Source organism: Giraffa tippelskirchi, chromosome 11, assembly GCF_054371585.1.
Source record: "Giraffa tippelskirchi isolate mGirTip1 chromosome 11, T2T-mGirTip1v1.2.pri, whole genome shotgun sequence".
NCBI classification, from domain to species: domain Eukaryota; kingdom Metazoa; phylum Chordata; class Mammalia; order Artiodactyla; family Giraffidae; genus Giraffa; species Giraffa tippelskirchi.
Genome location: NC_137285.1, coordinates 18282821 through 18303503, shown reverse-complemented (window position 1 = coordinate 18303503; position 20683 = coordinate 18282821). Strand labels below are relative to the sequence as shown.

The 20683-nt window shown below is 44.1% G+C and overlaps 1 protein-coding gene and 1 non-coding gene across 5 annotated transcripts in view; both read left to right on the top strand.

The window, feature by feature from the left end:
- IFT81 (intraflagellar transport 81) overlaps positions 1–20683 on the top strand; it is a 253133-nt gene that overhangs the window by 72519 nt on the left and 159931 nt on the right. The window lies entirely within an intron of this gene.
- On the top strand, positions 2210–2282 carry TRNAW-CCA (transfer RNA tryptophan (anticodon CCA)). Its single transcript has one exon. It is a non-coding gene; the product is annotated as a tRNA-Trp (tRNA).

Below are 20683 nucleotides of genomic sequence, written 5' to 3'. Positions count from 1 at the left end.
TTCTCTAAAATGAAATTATGAACCCTCAGTATGAACTCTGAATCTATAAAACCCTTAATGTTTCCTTTATGGTTGGAATTTTTCATAATAAAATGTTGACAGTGGGGTAGGAAAGACTCGTCTTCCTTTCTCAGTGTCCTTAGGATGAAGTTTAAGCCTCTTCCCAGTTGGATTCCTGCTGGCTTCTCTAGTTCCACTTCTCTGGCATTTTGCACACCAGTCAGTTGACATGTGTAGTAGTGTGAATAATCTATGTAATCTGGTCCTTGCTCTTCCCAGCATGGTGCTCAAAACCCAGGGGTGCTGGGAGATTTCTACCCTGGTGGGAAGTGGAGCTCGAGTGTGGTACCCAAAAGCCTGTCGGTACGTGATAGCTGGTCCACAGAGAGGCCTCTGCCATTCTGCACTGAAATGAGAAAACCAGGACAACAGGACAAGCTCTTCATAAAGTGAAAATCATTCCCTTAAAAAGACCATCTTGTTGTTTTTTTTTTTTTAAAGACTCTGTGCTTCTAGCTTTTTTAATGTTTTGGTTTAGACATTAGTGAAGGGAAGCTGAAATATGGTAGTAGTTGAGGTGTTTTAATAGTTTGACATAGTTAACAATGCTGCGTTACTTGGCAATCTAGTCTCTTCTTGGTCTTTTATGTTGATAAAAGGCATCATCATCCACCAAGAAACCTAGAGTCATCTTCGCCTTCTAGAAAATCTGTCAGTTCCACCTCTAAAACATAGCCTGTTTGCTCACTTTTCTCCAGCTGCACTGCCCCATTCTAGTCCAAGTCACCACCTTCTCTCCTCTGGATGGCTCCTACAGCCTTCTTACTAGTCCCATCACTGCCCCTTTTGCCCCCCAACAATCTACAGTCTGCATAGCGGCCTGAGAGTGCTTTTAAAAGCGTGAATCAAATGGTTTCACTCTCTTGTATAAAACTTTTTAGTGGCTTCCCATGGCATTGAGAAACAAATCCCAACCCTGGCCCCGGCCTACCTCTGTCCTCAGCTCCTGCTCCTTCCTCTCACTCACCAGGTTCTGGAACACGCTGACCTTTTGACTGTTCCTCTTTTTTGCTTCCATTCATTTATGTTTGCTGGTCTCTTGGCCTCATATGTAAGGCGGCTCAATTCTTCTCCTGAAGGGGGTCTCCTCCTGAAGTGGGTCTTCTCTGGGCCTTCCTGTCTCTGTCGGATCACACAGGGGCCTGGGGTGGGTGGAGTACATGGCAGATATCTTCATGTTTCTGTTGCCCTCAAGTGGTAGGGGCCATGCCTGAGTTGGATTTGCCCCTCTCTGGCCTCTGGCGACTCTTTCCGCCTGTGCGGTGGACTCACTTCCATTCAACAGGAGGAAACCCAGCCACACAAGTGTGTGGTCACCCTCCAGTAACGGGCAGCCAGCCAGGAGCTACATTTAATGGTTGCAAACTGGCACAACAGCACCATCTCCATGGTGACAGCCAGCCTGAGGCTGTGCAGGACAATGTTGCTTTTGCTATTGGCCTGGGCGGAGGCTAACTTGAGGGAGAAGAAGCAGTTGTGAGTGGAGTTTGGTCTCCCGTTTCTCTCTCAACCTTCGCTGCTCTTCTGTATTTATTGGAAAAGCTTCTGAGAGGACTAGTCTCCAGCGAAGAGGGAAATCTTCCCAAGAAAACACCAATATCTTTTACTTCTTGGCTTTAAGTCTTCCTATGGCTTCTCAACTCATTCAGAATAAAATCCAAAGAACTCAAGAGTGGCCTTCAAGGACCTGAATGATCTGTCCTCCCATCTCCACCCAGGTTACCTCTCCTTCAATACATTGTTCATTCTGCTTCTACCACTCTGACCTCCTTGCTTTTCCTTGAATACCCTATCAAGTCCTCACCTCAGGGCCTTTGCACTTCCTATTCCCTCCATCAGAAACACTCTTCTTCCAGATATTTCATGACTTGTTCCCTTTCTTTGGGCAGGTCTCAGCCCATATGCCTGTATCACACATATGCTCATTCTCTGTCCTCTTCCCTAATTTATTATTCTTCATAGCACTTAACACCGTCAGACATTTTATTATGTTTCTGCATTTTCATATCATGTCTCTTTCCTCCATTAGAATATAATGCAATAAGTTGCCAGAACTTTGTTTCACTGACTGTTATTAATATAATCTTTAGTGCCATCAAACAAGTGTCTGACTCATAGTAGATACTCTAAAATTTGGGGGATGGGGACTTTTCTGGTGGTCCAGTGGCTAGGGCTCTGTGTTCCAAACGCAGGGGGCCCAGGTTCAATCCCTGGTTGGGGAACTAGATCCCACATGCCGTAACTGTGAGTTTGCATGCCGCCAATAAAGATCCTGCATGCCACAACTAAGACCTGATACAGCCATGTAAATAAATATAAAAAATAAAATAGTAACATTGGGGGAATGAATAAACAATGGAGAAAGACAAAGTGATGGGATGCTCATCCCAGCCTCCATCCTCATCCTTCACTTGCCCTGGTCAGCTCAGAAAGACAAAGAAGAGCCTGGTTGAAAGGAAGAATTATTGGCTAAATGTTGAGGAGACCCAGTGCCTGGGCTTTCAAAGTCTGACAGATAACTACTTTAGCAGTATGGTTTGTGGATTAAGAACATTGGTTTTGGATTGAAATGTAGCTCAGATGGTAAAGCATCTGCCTACAATGTGGGAGACCTGGGTTCAATCCCTGGGTCGGGAAGATCTCCTGGAGAAGGAAATGGCAACCCACTCCAGTATTCTTGCCTGGGAAATCCCATGGACAGAGGAGCCTGGTAGGCTACAGTCCATGGGGTCGCAAAGAGTTGGACACGACTGAGCGACTTCATTCACTCACTTTCTAACTGGATAACTTTTTATAATGTAACTCCATCTTTCATAGCTTCCATTTCCTTATCTGTGAAATAATGAAGAGAACACTTAAGTCCCAGCACATCAAATGAGATGATATAAATAAAGCTAACAGAAAGAAGTTATCTTTATTGTCATTCAGGTGTTTGAATCTCAGTTTTCCTGGCGTGTAGTCATCATTATCCCTTTCTTCCCATCACATTGAGGGCAGAAGATGAAACAGAGTATGTCTTGGAAGACCAGGAGCTGATTCTCAGAGGCACTTTCTGTTGAGAATACCAATGACCCAGCCTTGACAATAATTCGGGGAAGAGTTGCCACAGCTCAGGTGCTGGGTTGAGACAAGCCAGGGATAGAACTGTAGCCTTCAGAAGTCCCTGGAATTCCTGGCTTTTGGAAAGACCTGTAGTGGCTATTTGGTTTTTGTCTGTCTCTTCCTTCTACCCACTTTTCCTACTTCCTCTGGCAGCAGAATTCTTCTTTTCTAAGAGCCACAGGACATGGTTCAGCTCTGTGCCCTCTCCCTAATTCCTGCCACAGGAGCCAGCACATGATCCAGGACTAACCAATCAGGTGACACTATGCACCTAGCCACAGGATTGGTTCAGGGATGGATATTTAACTCAAGCTTGAAATGGCAACCCACTCTAGTATTCTTGCCTGGAGAATCCCATGGACAGAGGAGCCTGGCAGGCTACAGCCCATGGGGACCCAAAGATTCGGACACGACTGAGTGACTTCAACCAGTCAGGGCTTCCCCAGTGGCGCTAGTGGTAAAGAACTCGTCTGCCAATACAGGAGACATAAGAGATGCTGGTTGGATCCCAGGGTTGGGAAGATCCCCTGCAGTAGAAAATGGTAACCCACTCCAGTATTCTTGCCTGGAAAATTCCATGGACAGAGAAGCCTGGAGGGCTACAGTTCATAGCGTCGCAAAGAGTCGGACATGACTGAAGCAACTTAGCATAGTACAGCACAACCAGTCAAAGTCTTTTCTGTGACTTTCCTGCCAGAGCTATCAGAAAAGACTTGTTTGTTCCTCCGGGGTTGCTAAAAGGGGAGGATGTGGGGATATGAATGTGACATCTAGCTTCATAGAGAGCCTATTCAAGAAATAGAGCCAAGATGTGGGGAGAGAAATATAAATGGGAAAAAAAAAGTATGTGGAGAGAGACTCAGCCCCCACAGTTTCACAAAGCTTGAACTTTTATAACCATCCATGTCTGAGGACAGCTCCGTCTCTTCCACTGCCCAGTTACATGAGAATAAATCCCCCTATGTGGCTTGGTGGCTAACGTGACTTAGGTTTCTGTCACTTAGTAGCCAAACAATTCTGCCTAACACAGTCCTATTCAGTATCCTCTTCACGCGCTCCCGGAGCCCTGGAATCTGGAGCTACTCGATCTTGCCTGTAGCTACAGCCCTTGCCTTTGACTCTAAATCTAAACCCAGTTGTGAGGGACTGAGATGCTGATCAGCCTCTTGTCTTATTTCCTCTAATGCCTGCCTTGTACCTCCCTGTCTTCTTTCATTATCCTGACTCTTTGCCTTTTCAGCCAGAGTGTAGATAGCCTCTGAACCCAGGACCCCATGACCAGAATCCTCCCCCTGTTGCTGTATATATCCTGAATATTACCTAAAGCTGTCGGAATTTCCACCTCTGGTCCACATTAGTCCTATTTGATGCCAACTACCTCCCCCCAATCCCTGTGCATCATTGGTCTACCCATTTCACAGATGGCCTAGCTGCAGTTATATCAACTTGAGGCCTCACAGTACATTGTAAGGCAGCATTTTCCAAGTTGTGTTCTATGGCAGGGGTCCCCAAACCCTGGGCCACTGACCCATATTTGCCGCGGCCTGTTGGGAAGCAGGCTGCACAGCAGGAGGTGAGCTGTGGGCCATCGAAGGACACGTCATCTGCTGTTCTCCATTGCTCGAATTACCACCTGAAACACAGCCCCCCACCCTGCACACCTACCCCCCATCCTTGGAAAAATTGTCTTTCACAAAATGAGTCCCTGTGCCAAAAAGGTTGGAGACCAGTGTTCTATGGGACTTCTTTCAGTGAGATGTAAATAAATATATGGTTAACATAGAGGGGGGATAAAGCAAAGCTAGAAATACTTTTTCTTCAGTTTTATATTTTAAAATATAAACAGTGGAGAAGCATTTTATGTGGGGGTTATCTTGTAAAGTCAGCACTTAAGGTAAAAATTGTGTCTTGTTAAAGTTGCCTATGGTAAATCCTTGGGTTGTCCACTGCTATTGCTGCTGCTGCTGAGTCACTTCACTTGTCTCTGACTCTGTGTGACCCTATGGACTGCAGCCTGCCAGGCTCCTCTGTCCATGGGATTCTCTAGGCAAGGATACTGGAGTGGGTTGCTGTGCCCTCCTCCAGGGGATCTTCCCAACCCAGGGATCAAACCTGGGTCTCCTACATTTCAGGCAGATTCTTTACTACTAAGCCACCAGGTAAGACTATAAATTGTCCACAAAGCATAGCAAACAGATCTTCCACCTCCCCATGAGTTCATCAGAGCCAATTTTCCCTTCAGCTCTGGAACAAGCTGCTGTTTTTCCAGTTTTGCTCCAGGTGAAGGTGAAGGAGTTGGGTTATTTTATGGGACATTTTGGGTAGAAAACATTCACAGGTAGGGTGGCAAGATGCTCACTCTCATGGGAAGCATGTGGGAACAGAGAGTGAGGGAACCCCTTCATGCAGTTAGTCCCGGGCACCCAGTAGCTGAGTCATCGCACTGTTTAAATCGTGCTCTCCCTCCATGCTCTGGTGGATCATGTACGGCTGAACCTGAGGGAAGTAAATGCTCTTAAGATAAAATTCCACCATATGAAAGAAAAATATTTATCACTGTAAAGTGTTCTCATAATAAGCTGTTCTTATATATACAATTATCTGCTTTTAAGACATTGTGTGCTAGACCCAAGAATACCGGGAAGCCACATCACAGTGTGGAATTGTGACATGTGATCTATGTATTGACTCATAAGGGAGCATTTGCTAACTATGTTCTTGTGATATCTGGTCTCAGTAATATGTTTTATTTTAGAATTTTAACATACATGCTTATTATTTATTGAACAGTAAACATATGACTCAAATAATGATAATCCTAGTAACATTATTAAGAAGAACTAACACTTGGTAAGGCCTGGCCATATGTTGAGTATTTTTCACAGCCGTTTTACATTTTATTAATTCTTTTAATTCTCACAATCATTACCCCCATTTTACAGATGAGGAATCAAGGCTCAAAAAAGTGAAGGATTTTTGAATCCACATTTCCAGATCTCAAATCCAAGTTTGGGCATGGTTACTTTAAAAGTCAAAGGAGAGAGTGTTTGTGAAGGTACCTATTATATTAAAAAAGATTATTTAAAAAAAAAGAGCTATCATTTGTGAAGCTCTTACCCTATGCTAGGCATCGATAAGGGCTTGTCAGGCCTTGTGTAATTATCACAACAGTGCTATGAACAGATGCAGAAACTGAGGCTCTGGGAGGTTAAATGACTTAGTCAAGGAAACTTAACCAGGCTTATGAAATAAGTTGCTTTAACCTTTAACTGGTAAACTCCACTGTCTCCCTAATAGATTCAAGTTATCATCATCACCACCATTATCACAGAGAGCAAAGGGGGCCTTAGCCATTAGGGAATTATGAGTCAAAAATCACAATGAAGACTTCCCTGGTGGCGCAGTGGATAAGAATCTGCCTGCCAATGCAGGGGACACTCTTCAGTCACTAGTCTGGGAAGATTCCACATGCTGCAGAGCGACTAAGCCAATGGGCCACAACTACTGAGCCCACGAGCCACAATTGCTGAAGCCCATGAGCTTGTGCTCTGCAACAATAGAAGCCAGTGCAGTAAGAAAGCCTGCATGCAGCAGTGGAGACCCAGCACAACCAAAAATAAAAATAAAATAAACTATTTTTAAACATCACAATGAGTTAATCACTCACTAGGATGCCTATACTCCAAAAGACAGACAATATCAAGTGATGATGAGGATGTGGGGAAAATGGAACATACATTGTTGGTGGGAATATGAAATGGTGCAGCCGCTGTGAAAAACAACTGGGTAGTTTCTCAAAAGGTTAAAAATAGAGTTTACTGAAGGATCCACCAATTCCATTTATAAGTACATACCCAAGAAAACTGAAGACATGTTCATACACAAACATTCATAGCAGCATCATTCATCATAGCCTAAAACTGGAAACAACCCAGATTTCCACTCCACAGTGGTATATCCATATAATGAAGTATTACTCAGCCAAAAAAAGGAATGCAGTAGAGATACATGTTCCAGCATGGATGAACCTTGAAAACACGATGCTAAGTAGAAGAAGCCAGACACAGAGGACCACATGTTGCATGATTCCATTTATATGAAATATCCAGAATAGACAGATCCATAGAGACTGAAAATACAATAGTGGGTGCCTAGAGCTGCAGGGAAATAGGTGGACGAAAATGATGGTTAAGGGATGTGGGAGTGGTTTTTTTGAAGTGATGAAAATATTCTGAAATTGATTATGGTGATGGTTGCACAACTCTGACTATACTAAGAACTACTGAATTATACACTTTAAATGAGTGACTTGTTTGGTATGTGAATTATACCTCAATAAGATGTTAAAAAAAAAAATCAAAGAAGGTCTTCTTGACACCTCGGAGGGCCTAAGGTGAATTTACAGGTCTGATCCTATTCCTCCCTGAAGTGGTGATGACTTACATAGATGCCAGCCTTATACCAGGTGCACCCTGAATCCTTGATTCCTCTGCTGGAATCCAGGGTGTTGCCCTGCATTTTCCCATCTTTCCTGGGCATGCCCTGCCCCAGCTTGCCCCAGCAGGCCTGAGTTAGAACCCAGAGTGTCACACTCCCTTCCCGTGGCTTCTTCCTGCAGCTGACTGGCACTGCTTCCTCCTGCCTGCTGCTTCCTCCCTCAACTCCCACTCCTCCCCAGCTGGCTGTCAGCCTCACAGCTCAGATTTTAAAACCTCAAGGAATTCAGGATGTGCCCCAGAGGCTGAACCTTGAGGTTTTCTGTGCTGCCAGCCACTGCAGAGACTTAGGGTCATCCCCATACCCCACTTACCCAATGTAAGAAAAGAGCACCACGTGGAAGAACCATTTAATGGTGCCATAAGTCTTGCTTTGGATCCAGATGATTTTGTCTGTCTCATACTGGAAAACATCATTCCAGCTGCAGCAGGCTGTCATGGTGAGAGACTCGCTCTCCACTCAGGGCTGGACCAGGGCTCAACCTTCCCAGACCGGCCAAAGCAGACCCGCCAGGAGGAGGAGAGTGAAATGTCCTGATTCTTAGCAGAAGGCTTTGAGTTCCTCCAATGATGGCAGAGAGGGGGCGGGTCCTGGCAATTGCCCCAGAAGCTTCAGGAAATAAACAAGTGAAGCCAAGTGCTACAGATGTCCACGCCCCAGCCGGCCTCCCCCAGATGCCTGCACAAAGATGGTATTCAAAGGAAGGGCATTTTAAGAATTCTGCCTTATCCCCTTTTTCCTTTCACTATTTTTTGGCTCATTTAAGCTAGGGTAAAGGGACAGCCCTTTAAATGTCAGGAGACCCAGTGCTTCCACTGTGCTTTAGTAAAGAGCCTAGATCTTTCCATTGCCTCAACGCCCACTCAGAGACAGATCAGTTCATTTCTAGAACCCTTTATTCAGCCCCAGATGTATGTGAACAGTGGATGAATGAAGGTCTCCCCACTCCTCCCTCACATCTTCACAACACTCTGTTCTGTTTTGCTGGGGGCTGGGTTTGGGAGAGGACTTAATTTCTATGGGGAATATTTCCTGCCAACCCTCTAGATCCACTTTCCACCCTGCTCTATGCCCTGGGAGGTCGACCCATGACCTACCCAGTCAGCCTGAAAGAAACAAACCTGCCATCCAACAAAATTAAATTTATTAATCCATTTGATGAGGGCATGCACATCATCAATCAGAGGGATGGAGTTCTCGTCAGATTCTGGGAAAGGTGGAGTTTAGATCAAATTTAAATGAAAGCAAGTTTCCCAGGTGACTCAATAGTAAAGAATCTACTTGCCAATGCAGGAGCCACAGGGTTTGATCCCTGGATTCAGTAAGATCCCCTGGAGAAGGGCATGGCAACCCACTCCAGTATTCTTGCCTGGAAAATCCCATGGACAGAGGAGCCTGGCGGGCTACAGCCCGTGGGGTCGCAGAGTTAGACATGACTGAGCAAATGAGCACAAGCATGCACAAGTTTTCACAGGGTCAGAGCAAAGCAGGTTTATATAAAACGGCCAACTTCAGATCTGGATTGCAAAATGGACCCAGGGCCCTGTTTCCTTCGAAGCAATAAAGCTAAGATAGATGTCGATTGTTGTTTCCAGAAACCCTTTATCGAAAGTTCTGCACCTGAGCTGCAAATCGAGGCTGCCTTTCTGTGTCAAGGTGACTTAGGTTCTCCAGGCAAAACAGGAACTTTCATTCTTTTTTATTTTTTAAAATATTTATTTATTTGGCTGTGTTGGGTCTCAGTTGCAGCACGCAGGATCTTCGTTGCATCATGGAGGATCTTTCATTGCGACGCATGGACTCTCTAACTGTGGTGCATGGTCTCTGGAGAACTCAGGATCACTCGCTGCAGCACACAGGCTTAGATGTCCCGAGGCATGTGGGATCTTAGTTCCCTGACCAGGGATCCCACCCACGTCCCCTGCATCGCAAGGCGGATTCTTAACCTCTGGACCACCAGTGAAATCCCAGGAACATTTCATTCTTACTGATGTAATTTCAAATAGCAAAGTTTCTGATAGTCTGTGATTTTAAAGGATGACAGTTCTCAGTGAGTAACAAAGCAGCAGCCACTCACTCAAAGATGGGTAGTATTATCACCTTGTGTGTGCTAAATCGCTTCAATCATGTACGACTCTTTGCAACCCCATGGACTGTAGCCCGCCAGGCTCCTCTGTCCATGGAATTCTCCAGGCAAGAATACTGGAGTGGGTTGCCATTTCCTTCTCCATTATCACCTTGTAGCTATACAGAAATGCTGTTTCTTGTTCCCTTTGCAGTGGAATTTATCCATTTCTGTTTTTCCTGCCTGCTAAGTAGCCAGGCAGATTTTTGCTTTTCCAATCTGAGTTGATTTTTACTTTCTCACCTGTTGTGTCAGGGACTCCCTTACCTCCCAGCTCTCAGTTCAGGAGGCAGGAGAACAGGAGGACAGTGAGGTTGGATATGTGTTTTCTTGGCTTCTCTCCACCCAACCGCACATGGTAGGACTTCTGGGCACCACTACCTCCTTCCCCCTTCAGGCTTGGATTTGGTTGCCAGCCCCAGGGGGCTCACCATCCCTTACTGGTTTTTCTGAACTCTGCCCACACCTCTGTAAATGGTCCCATTATTAGTTATCTTTCTGGAGTAACCATTGCTTTCTTGCCAGGACTCTGAATAATACAGTTATCTTCATCTGTGTGAAGAGGAGATCCACAGTAAAACTTGATGGTTAGAGCACAGGTGCTGAGGGACGAGGGACTAATTGTCTAGCTTCTTTTTAAAATTAATAATTTTTTTAATTTGGCTGCTTTCGGTCTTGGGCGTCCCTGATAACTCAGTTGGTAAAGAATCCGCCTGCAATGCGGGAGACCCCAGTTTGATCCCTGGGTTGGGAAGATCCCCTGGAGGAGGGAAAGACTACCCACTCCGGTATTCTGGCCTGGAGAATTCCATGGATTGTATAGTCCATGGGGTCGCAAAGAGTCGGACACGACTGAGCAACTTTCACTTTCACTTTCTTTAGCCTTAGTTGTAGCATGTGGGATCTAATTCCCTGACCAGGGGTCAAATCCAGGCCCCCTGTATTGGAAGCATGGAGTCTTAGCCACTGGAACCTTGGACAGTGCTGTTTGTGCTATTCTTTCATTCATTTACAAGAGTACCAGTCACTAGTGATATAGTAGTGAATAGGCAGATAACCCAAATGTCCATCAACAGATGAAAGGTTTTTTTAAAAAATATGATCTATACAATGGAATATTATTGAGCCACAAAAAGGAATGAAGTGCTGACACATGCTACAACATGGATGAATCTTATAAATATTATGCTAAGTGAGAGAAGCCAGACACAGGTTACATATTGTACAATTCTATTTATAGGACAAGTTCAGAATAAGCAAATCACTTCAGTATTGCCCTTGTCCACCTCCCAAAGACATCTATATTTTTTCTAGAGTTTCTGCTGAACTGTTATACTGATCCCTTGTGCTCTTCCCTTTCTGCTTCCTCAGCCCTCTGTCCACTATTTCCCCACCACCAGCGCTTCATGGATATTGTTTTTTATAAACTTACCAATTCTCAGTTGCTAGATTTAGTGTATATATTGTATTTCTTATTTTCCTTGACCTCTTGGACACATTCAATACCATTGATCACTCTACTGCTTGGAGCAATTTCTTCCCTTGATTTCCACAACTCCCCTGGATCCCATCTTCTCCTAGTTTCTCGTTTTTCCTCTCTGTTTCCCTTATCTTCCTACAGCTCTCAATGTTGGTTCCCTTGAATTATGTATCAGCATTTTAATGTTTCTCTCAGTCAGGAAACATTAATAGCAAGAAACCTCCCCTAATTTTGTGGTTTAAAACAATGCCAGTTTTTTTTTTTCAATGACAGTTTATTTCTCATCCATGCAGTATCCATGGGGGGTCACCAGAAGGTTTTGCTCATTGTAGTCACCCAGAGACTCAGACTAATTGAACAATCAGTACCTCAAACTCTTGAATGAGCATTTAAATGCTCGCTTGACCCCATCCAACCACTGGGGAACCAGAAAATTCAGTCTTACTCTATATCCCTCATATGCCCAGAAACAGAAGCAGAAATATTTAGTGAACAGTATTGATAACTTTTGCATCTTCTCTCTGGAAAATTTAATTCACACGTATTGTTTTAAGAATCACCAAAAGCTAAAAAAAAGAGGGGGCAGAGAGAGGAGCAGATGTGTATATTATTTGTTTAACTCTGAGATATATAGCTAGAAACAGGTCCTCCTGCCTAATTGGGGGAGGGGCAGTGCAAATTAAAAATGTAGGTTACCTTATTCAAAAATGAAGAATTTCAAGATGGCGTCTGCAAGGCATCAATCCAAGTTCAGATCTGTTCTAAGCCTAGGTCCCTATGTGACTGTACAGGTCTCATGTCCATGCAGTTGGCCATGTCTGAAACAATATATAAGATGGTCTCCAGGGAGAAAATTGGGTATTAGTCCTTATTGAGAGACTTACTTATCACCTTTCTGTGAAGTTTTCTCCACCCTATATATGCATTACCTTACCCCCAAAAACAAAGCAAACCACTGACAGATTTTAAAAAGCTGTATCTCCAGACCAAACCTGCCTTTGGAATTCCACATCTGTAGTCTATGAAACTCCAGATCCAAATATCCCACAGATCCTTCAAATCACAACTTCAAAATGGAATACTTTCCCATGAAATAATAGAGCAAATAAGGATTGGTGAGAATGGAGATAGTAGAGATGGGCTACAGTGGTCTGTTGCCTTGTGAAGTAGGAGCTTGGGTCTTGAATGAAACAGAAGCTGGAGGGCTTGGGTGAATTTCTCTTAGTCAAGGGTGTTTGTATGTGTTTCTGGTTACAGAATCAGAAAATCAAATGACTTCCTTCAGAAAAAAAGGAAGGGTTTGTTGTTGTTGCTGTTGTTTCTAGGAAACACTGTTATCTCACAGAACTGAAATGCATGAAATGTGGCCCCAAATGGTGAGAACTCATCAGGAGAATAGGAAAAAAAATGTCCTGTGCTGAGGTTGCTCTTCCAATTTGTCTAAAGCTGTGATGTTCCCCCCTCTGCATTTCTCTCTTTCCACCCACTGTGTCTCTCTCTAAACGCTGGTCATCTCTGCTTCTCAGAGGCTATCATGGTTAGAGGGCCACCATTTAAGTGATGGCTTCCCTGATAGCTCAGTTGGTAAAGAATCCACCTGCAATGCAGGAGACCCCAGTTTGATTCCTGAGTTGGGAAGATCCGCTGGAGAAGGGATAGGCTACCCACTCAAGTACTCTTGGGTTTCCCTTGTGGCTTACCTGGTAAAGAATCCGCCTGCAATGTGGGAGACCTGGGTTTGATCCCTGGGTTGGGAAGACCCCCTGAAGAAGGGAAACGCTACCCATTCCAGTATTCTGGCCTGGAGATTTCCATGAACTGTAGAGTCCATGGTGTTGCAAAGAGTCGGACACTACTGAGCGACTTTCACTTTCACATTCAAGTGAAAGCCCAGATCAGTGCCCAACTCCAGAATTCCAGGGGAGTGAATCTTAGGGTATTGGCTACCTTCCTTTCTTTCTCTATGCCACTTCCCCAATCTCCTTCCTGGCCCCACATCCCAAATAAGCTACTTTCACCCAGATCCTGTCTCAGGGTCTACTTTAGGAAAACCAGTCTATTTCAGCCTTCTCTACTGCTGTTAAGGAGTCAGAAATTTATTCTGAGAGCAGTAGGTCAATTTCTAAGCAGCACTGTGACATGATCTTATTTTCACTTTAGTAAAATCACTCTGGCTGCACTGTAGAAAGTGGATAGAAGGGGCAAGTGTGGAGGCAGGCATTCAGCCCAGAGAGGGGACATTGTGACACAGAGGGAAGCTGAGGGCAGATCCCCAAAGAATCCAATACCATGGAGACTCAGCAGAAGCATCAGGTAAAGAGAAGAAGACCAAAGGTGTACGTTCACTCTGAAAGCAAGGAGAGAACAGTTCACAAAGAAGCCAGTGGCCACAGGAGATGTTAAGAGCGATTACAATGCTTACAAATAGCTGTGGAAAGAAGAGAAGTGAAAAGCAAAGGAGAAAAGGAAAGATATTCCCATTTGAATGAAGAGTTCCAAAGAATAGCAAGGAGAGATAAGAAAGCCTTCCTCAGTGATCAGTGCAAAGAAATAGAGGAAAACAACAGAATGGGAAAGACTAGAGATCTCTTCAAGAAAATTAGAGATACCCAGGGAACATTTCATGCAAAGATGGGCTCGATAAAGGACAGAAATGGTATGGACCTAACAGAAGCAGAAGATAGTAAGAAGAGCTGGCAAGAATACACAGAAGAACTGTACAAAAAAAGTCTTCATGACCCAGATAATCACGATGGTGTGATCACTCATCTACAGACAGACATCCTGGAATGTGAAGTCAAGTGGGCCTTAGAAAGCATCACTACGAACAAAGCTAGTGGAGGTGATGGAATTCCAGTTGAGCTATTTCAAATCCTGAAAGATGATGCTGTGAAAGTGCTGCACTCGATATGCCAGCAAATTTGGAAAACTCAGCAGTGGCCACAGGACTGGAAGAGGTCAGTTTTCGTTCCAATCCCAAAGAAAGGCAATGCCAAAGAATGCTCAGACTACTGCACAATTGCCCTCATCTCACATGCTAGTAAAGTAATGCTCAAAATTCTCCAAGCCAGGCTTCAGCAATATGTGAACCATGAACTTCCAGATGTTCAAGCTGGTTTTAGAAAAGGCAGAGGAACCAGAGATCAAATTGCCAACATCCGATGGATCATAGAAAAAGCAAGAGAGTTCCAGAAAAAGCATCTATTTCTGCTTTATTGACTATGCCAAAGCCTTTGACTGTGTGGATCACAATAAACTGTGGAAAATTCTTCAAGAGATGGGAATACCAGACCATCTGACCTGTCTCTTGAGAAACCTGTATGCAGGTCAGGAAGCAACAGTTACAACTGGACGTGGAACAACAGACTGGTTCCAAATAGGAAAAGGAGTACGTCAAGGCTGTATATTGTCACCCTGCTTATTTAACTTCTATGCAGAGTACATCATGAGAAACGCTGGGCTGGAAGAAGCACAAGCTGGAATCAAGATTGCCAGGAGAAATATCAATAACCTCAGATATGCAGATGACACCACCATTATGGCAGAAAGCAAAGAAGGACTAAAGAGCCTCTTGATGAAAGTGAAAGAGGAGAGTGAAAAAGTTGGCTTAAAGCTCAACATTCAGAAAACTAAGATCATGGCATCTGGTCCCATCACTTCATGGGAAATAGATGGGGAAACAGTGGAAAGTGTCAGATTTTATTTTTTTGGGCTCCAAAATCACTGCTGATGGTGATTGCAGCCATGAAATTAAAAGACGCTTACTCCTTGGAAGGAAAGTTATGACCAACCTAGATAGCATATTTAAAAGCAGAGACATTACTTTGCCAACAAAGGTCTGTCTAGTCAAGGCTATGGTTTTTCCAGTAATCGTGTATGGATGTGCAAGTTGGACTGTGAAGAAAGCTGAGCGCCGAAGAATTGATGCTTTTGAACTGTGGTGTTAGAGAAGACTCTTGAGAGTCCCTTGATTGCAAGGAGATCCAACCAGTCCATCCTAAAGGAGATCAGTCCTGGGTGTTCATTGGAAGGACTGATGTTGAAGCTGAGACTCCAATACTTTGACCACCTCATACGAAGAGTTGACTCATTGGAAAAGACCCTGATGCTGGGAAGGATTTGGGGCAGGAGGAGAAGGGGACGACAGAGAATGAGATGGCTGGATGGCATCACTGACTCGATGGACATGAGTTTGGGTAAACTCCAGGAGTTGGTGATGGACAGGGAGGCCTGGCGTGCTGGGATTCATGGGTTCGCAAAGAGTCGGACACGACTGAGCGACTGAACTGAACTGATAATGCTGCAGGATTAAAGGGCACTAGTTAGAAGGCTGACAGGTAAATTAATGGAAGAGAATAGAATTAAGTATTAAACACAGGATAGGCAGGAACTTAGTGTATGATAAAAGCATTTACAATCAGAGGAGAAAGAAATTACTCTTAAATGTGATCTCAGATCATTTGGCCAGCCATTTAGAGGTGGTTGATGGTGGGAGATGGATGTGGTATTCTAACCTTTCATATTAAAAAAGATGTGCAGCTGTTTGAAATGTGATAGAATCATCAAATGTGAACAGAATTGGCTACACAAAAGGGATCATCAAGCCACCATTCTGTTCATGTTGCACACACTTTGTGTTATGGTAGAAATGCAAAGATACTTGGCTGTTGTTTTGTTGTTTGAAATAACTGAACTGATAACTACGCCACGCCGGTAGCCGGCTGGTGCTTGGTTCTTTCTCCCACTCATACTTCGCCTTAGTGTCAAGTCTAGCATGGATTTGCAGTGATAATAGATGATAAGATGATGATGCAAGCCTCTTACTCTCCTTCAGAAATGCAATGTTTTAGCCAAGATTCACTGTGGTTTCTTTCCTGGTAACTGGAGCTACTAAAAGCAGCACATCAAAATGATGTTTATTTCACCTTTATTTCTCCATGGTAGTTTCCTGTGAAGATGCCTCTCTAACCCTCACTTCCTTCCTTCTTATCACCCAATTCATAATTCTCATAAGTTGGTCGAGAGTCTACTATTCAGGGATGTCACAGAGTTAGGAGAAATCCTAGTGCCCTCTTATTTGAAAATGTTTTTCTTTGAGTTACACTAAATTGGTGTTGTCTAATACGGTGGCCAGGAGCCATGCATGGCTGTTTAAATTTAAATTAATTAAAATCAAATGAAATTTAAAATTCAGTTCCTCAATCTCACTTACCATAATTCAAGTGCTCAACAGCCTCCTGTGGCCAATGGCTGCCATATTGAAAATGTAGAACATTTCCACTACTGTAAGGTTTTATCGGACCACACTGCTGACTAATCTGTGAGATAGAGGAGAAGTTGAGGTACAGTTGCAGGTAAATGAGGAAGGTCAAGGCGGTCCCAGTCAGATGGCATCTATTTTTTTTTTTGTGAAATAGGAGGCAGAGAGAATAAGATGCGAGAGAATGGGAGGCAGAGCAGTAGGAGGTTCTGTGAGCTAGAAGAAGATTCAAAACAGTTGCTATGGTAACCAGGAGAAGAGAGCCAACAAGGAAAACAGGAATTCCAGAGTAGTATTGAGAATCAAAGACTATGAATGTCTTATTGCAACAATCTACATTGACTAAAATTATGATAAAGGCCTGGGGGCCTTCCCACCTACAGGATTCACCTCCCACCTCCATCCACACCCAGAGACCAACCAGTGCTTGCCAAGTAGCTCAGATAGTTTTAGAGTTTGTAATCATTGATATCTACTGCCTTTATTCTGGTCTTTGATATTTGTCCCAGAAACGTGAACAGAGCTACATCTCTGCCTCTCCTTCCACCAAAGTCACCCTTCTGCTGGGGCTTGCATCCCTTGCTAGCCCCACAGTGCAGGGCAAGAAGCTTCCTCTTTTCCCCCTAACTCAACTGGAGCCCTAAGAAAGACTTGGTTCACTCAATTTATTCTGGGTGTAATTCCTGTATCCTTCTCATGGGTGCTGAATTTTTTTTTTATCCCAAGATCTTCTCTCTAAGCCAAATACACATGCTTTTCTTGGGAGATTTAAAAATTCATTTTTTAGTCAAGAACTGGCCACTTTAGGGACTTCCCTGGTGGTCCAGTAGCTGCACCCAATGCAGGAGACCCAGGTTTGATCCCTCGACAGGGCACTAGATCCCACATGCTGCAACTAAGACCTGATGCAGCTAAGTAAATATATATATACATATATATATATATATAATTTAAGGGCTGGCCAATTCAGATGATAACTGAAGTGTTCTGTAAACCTAAACACAGAGGATAGGGGAAGGGTGGGGAAAACTGGCATTCTTCTTCTAATGGTGGATGGCAGAGGTGTGTGAAGTTTCTTCAAGACCATGGGCCCATTGTTTTCTCCATCAGTCTTAGCAGGACAGGTATGAACACAGTATAGAAGGATATGTACATTGATCCAGGGCTGATCTTTTGCTGGGAGTTAAAAATTATGTCATACTTTCCTCGTATCAGTGAGTTACCTTCTCTCTCATTAAAGCAGAGATAAAAAAACCATTAATTCCAACAGGGCATTCTGTTACAGAGAGTAGAGGGAAACACCGAATAAGGTTATGCTGCATAGATGGAAATTTAGGACATGAAATGAAAAGCAGAAGTAGACAGAGATAAAGCAGAGAGAAGATGAGCATGGGACTGTGGCATGAAGACCCAACAGCTCTAAGGGTCCCTGGAGTGACCCTAAACAGAGAATTCTTCATTAATTCTGGAGTCCAAGAAGCCTGACCCATTTACCACTGCTTGGTTTTTTGGTTTTTTTTTTTATGAAATCCCATGTTACATATTTTTCTCTGATCCCATGCATAATAATTGTGACTAAAAGGAACAGCCTCTGTCTGTCTCTATACTCACAATACTCCTGACACCAAATGTATGGGTTTTCCACACCAATCAATTTTCCAAGTCTCTCTTGTGTCTCCCCAACTAGATGTCCTACAATTCAATTATGACACTAACTACTTACAGTTAGCACAGGCCCCGAGGGTTAAGGAATCAGTCCCACAAGGCTGCCCCTACTTCAGACACCAATCACAAGTAGTGGGTCCCAGGTTTTGACTTGACTACAGACTGGGGTTCCTGTGACCCCTTCCCCAGGTTCGGTAATCTACTATAATGGCTCACAGAACTCAGGGAAACGTGTTTACTGGTTGATTGTAAGGGATAAGAGACAAGAACAGTCAGATGAAGAGGTACATAGGGCAAAGTCTGGCAGGGGCCCAAGTGCAGGAGCTTCATCCCCGTGGAGTTGGGGTGTGCCACTCTTCCAGCACGTGGATGTGTCTGCCAACCCAGAAGTTCTCCAAGCTCCATAGTTTAGGTCTTCATGGAGTCTTCATCATACAGGCATGATGAGTTATTAACTCAATATCCAGCCCCTCTTCCTTCCCTGGAAGGTGGGGGGTGGGACTGAAAGTTTCAAGCCTCTAATCATGGCTCAGTCTTTCTGATGACCATCCTCTATCCTGAACCTATCCAGGAGCCCACCAAGAGTGGCCTCATTAGGACAAAAGTTGTTCCTATCATCCAGGGAATTCCAAGAAATTTAGGAGCTCTGTGTCAGGAACCAGGAGCTGAGACCTAACATATATTTCTTATTATATCACAGTGACCCAGTGTGACTGAATATTTATTCCTCACAATCAAACAAGCTTACTAAAATAGTCTCATTATCTTGGCCCCTGTCAAATTGACAGTATCTTCATGTCAAAGATGTTGACCTGCTTCCGCCCTTTCTGTGGAGTCACTGACGTGGCTTTCATCAGGGTAGTCTCAGCCCATCTCAAGAGCTCCAAGCCACATGAAGAAGCCAATGAAATGGATAGAAACTGGGATCAAGTCACCAGGCTGGGGCTGGACACATGGAGATGGTGACATGGGACAGAGCAGGTACAACAAACAGGAAGTGAGGACCCTGGCTCAGAGTGGGCCAGGAGGCTGAGCTCCAGGAGGTTCCATGAAGAAGAGGTGGGGAAATCACCCCAGTTCTCTTCTGCTAAAAGAGGGAGAGGATGTTGGGAGAGTCTGTGATTTGAAGATCTGTGAACCTCTCCCTGCCCATTTCATTGCTCTTATCAAAACGCTCGCTGTCCATTTTATCCAGTCAAACTTAATTTCCCTTGTCTGTCTCTTTTTCATTCCCATCCCCATTTCTCTTATGCCTAAACAGCCTTCTACTTAGCATCTGCCTACCCAGGAGATTGCCTCCCTTTCAATGGCACCTACCACTTAGTTTCTCCAAATAAGTGAAGGTTGAATAATTATATTTCTTCTCCCAAAGCATACCTCTTCATCCCAAATGTCTCTGGGTTGCCATACATGATAAAAGGTCTCTGACTGACTGATTTTCCTTAAGGGAATTAACATGAGATTACTCATTGAAAGCACCATGCCTGGTACATAATAGTGTTTGGTGAATTGCAGCTGTTAATTAATAGTGATATGTTATTAATTATAGTAACAACAATAATAAGAGGATATAAGATCCTAGAAGACAAGGACAGTGGTTGCTCTTTGCCCAGGTTCAATAAGCCAATATTTAAAGATTTAATTTTAGCAGAGGTTATACATTTTTCTGCTATGCTTAACTTCTTCTAGCTCAACCTGAAACCAGCAGCCCCTGCCCTTCATATCCCTGCTGCTGCTGCTGCTGCTGCTAAATCACTTCAGTCGTGTCCAACTCTGTGCGACCCCATAGATGGCAGCCCACCAGGCTCCCCCGTCCCTGGGATTCTCCAGGCAAGAACACTGGAGTCGGTTGCCATTTCCTTCTCCAATGCATGAAAGTGAAAAGTGAAAGTGAAGTCGCTCAGTCGTGTCCAGCAGCCTACCAGGCTCCTCCATCCATGGGATTTTCCAGGCAAGAGTACTGGAGTGTGGTGCCATGGCTGATTTGATGAGGATGGGCAACTGCCAAGCAGAGCCAGACCATTGGCTGGCCAGTGACCAATTGGGATCTCTCTATCAAGAGTATAAATTAGACTTCCCTGATGGTCCAGTGGTTAAGAATTCACCTGTCAATGCAGGGGGCACGAGTGCAATCCCTGGGCCAGAAGGATCCCACATGCTGGGGAGCACCTAAGCCCATGCCCCACAACAACTGAGCCCATGCTCTAGAGCCCGTGCTCCACAAGAGAAGCCACCACAATGAGAAGCCCATCCACTACAATGAAGAGTAGCCGCTGTTCGCTGCAACTAGAGAGAGCCTGTGCACAGCAACAAGGACCCAGTGCAGAGCTAAAAATAAAGACACATTTTTAAATTGTTTAAAAATTTTTAAAAATGAGTATAAATCAAGAGGCAGTGACATTAAGGGATCAAGTAAAAAGAAGAGCAATAGAGTAAAAGTCCTCCAGCTCTAACTGATGTGGTCCCTGAAATCATTCTGGTTCTTGCCCTTCCT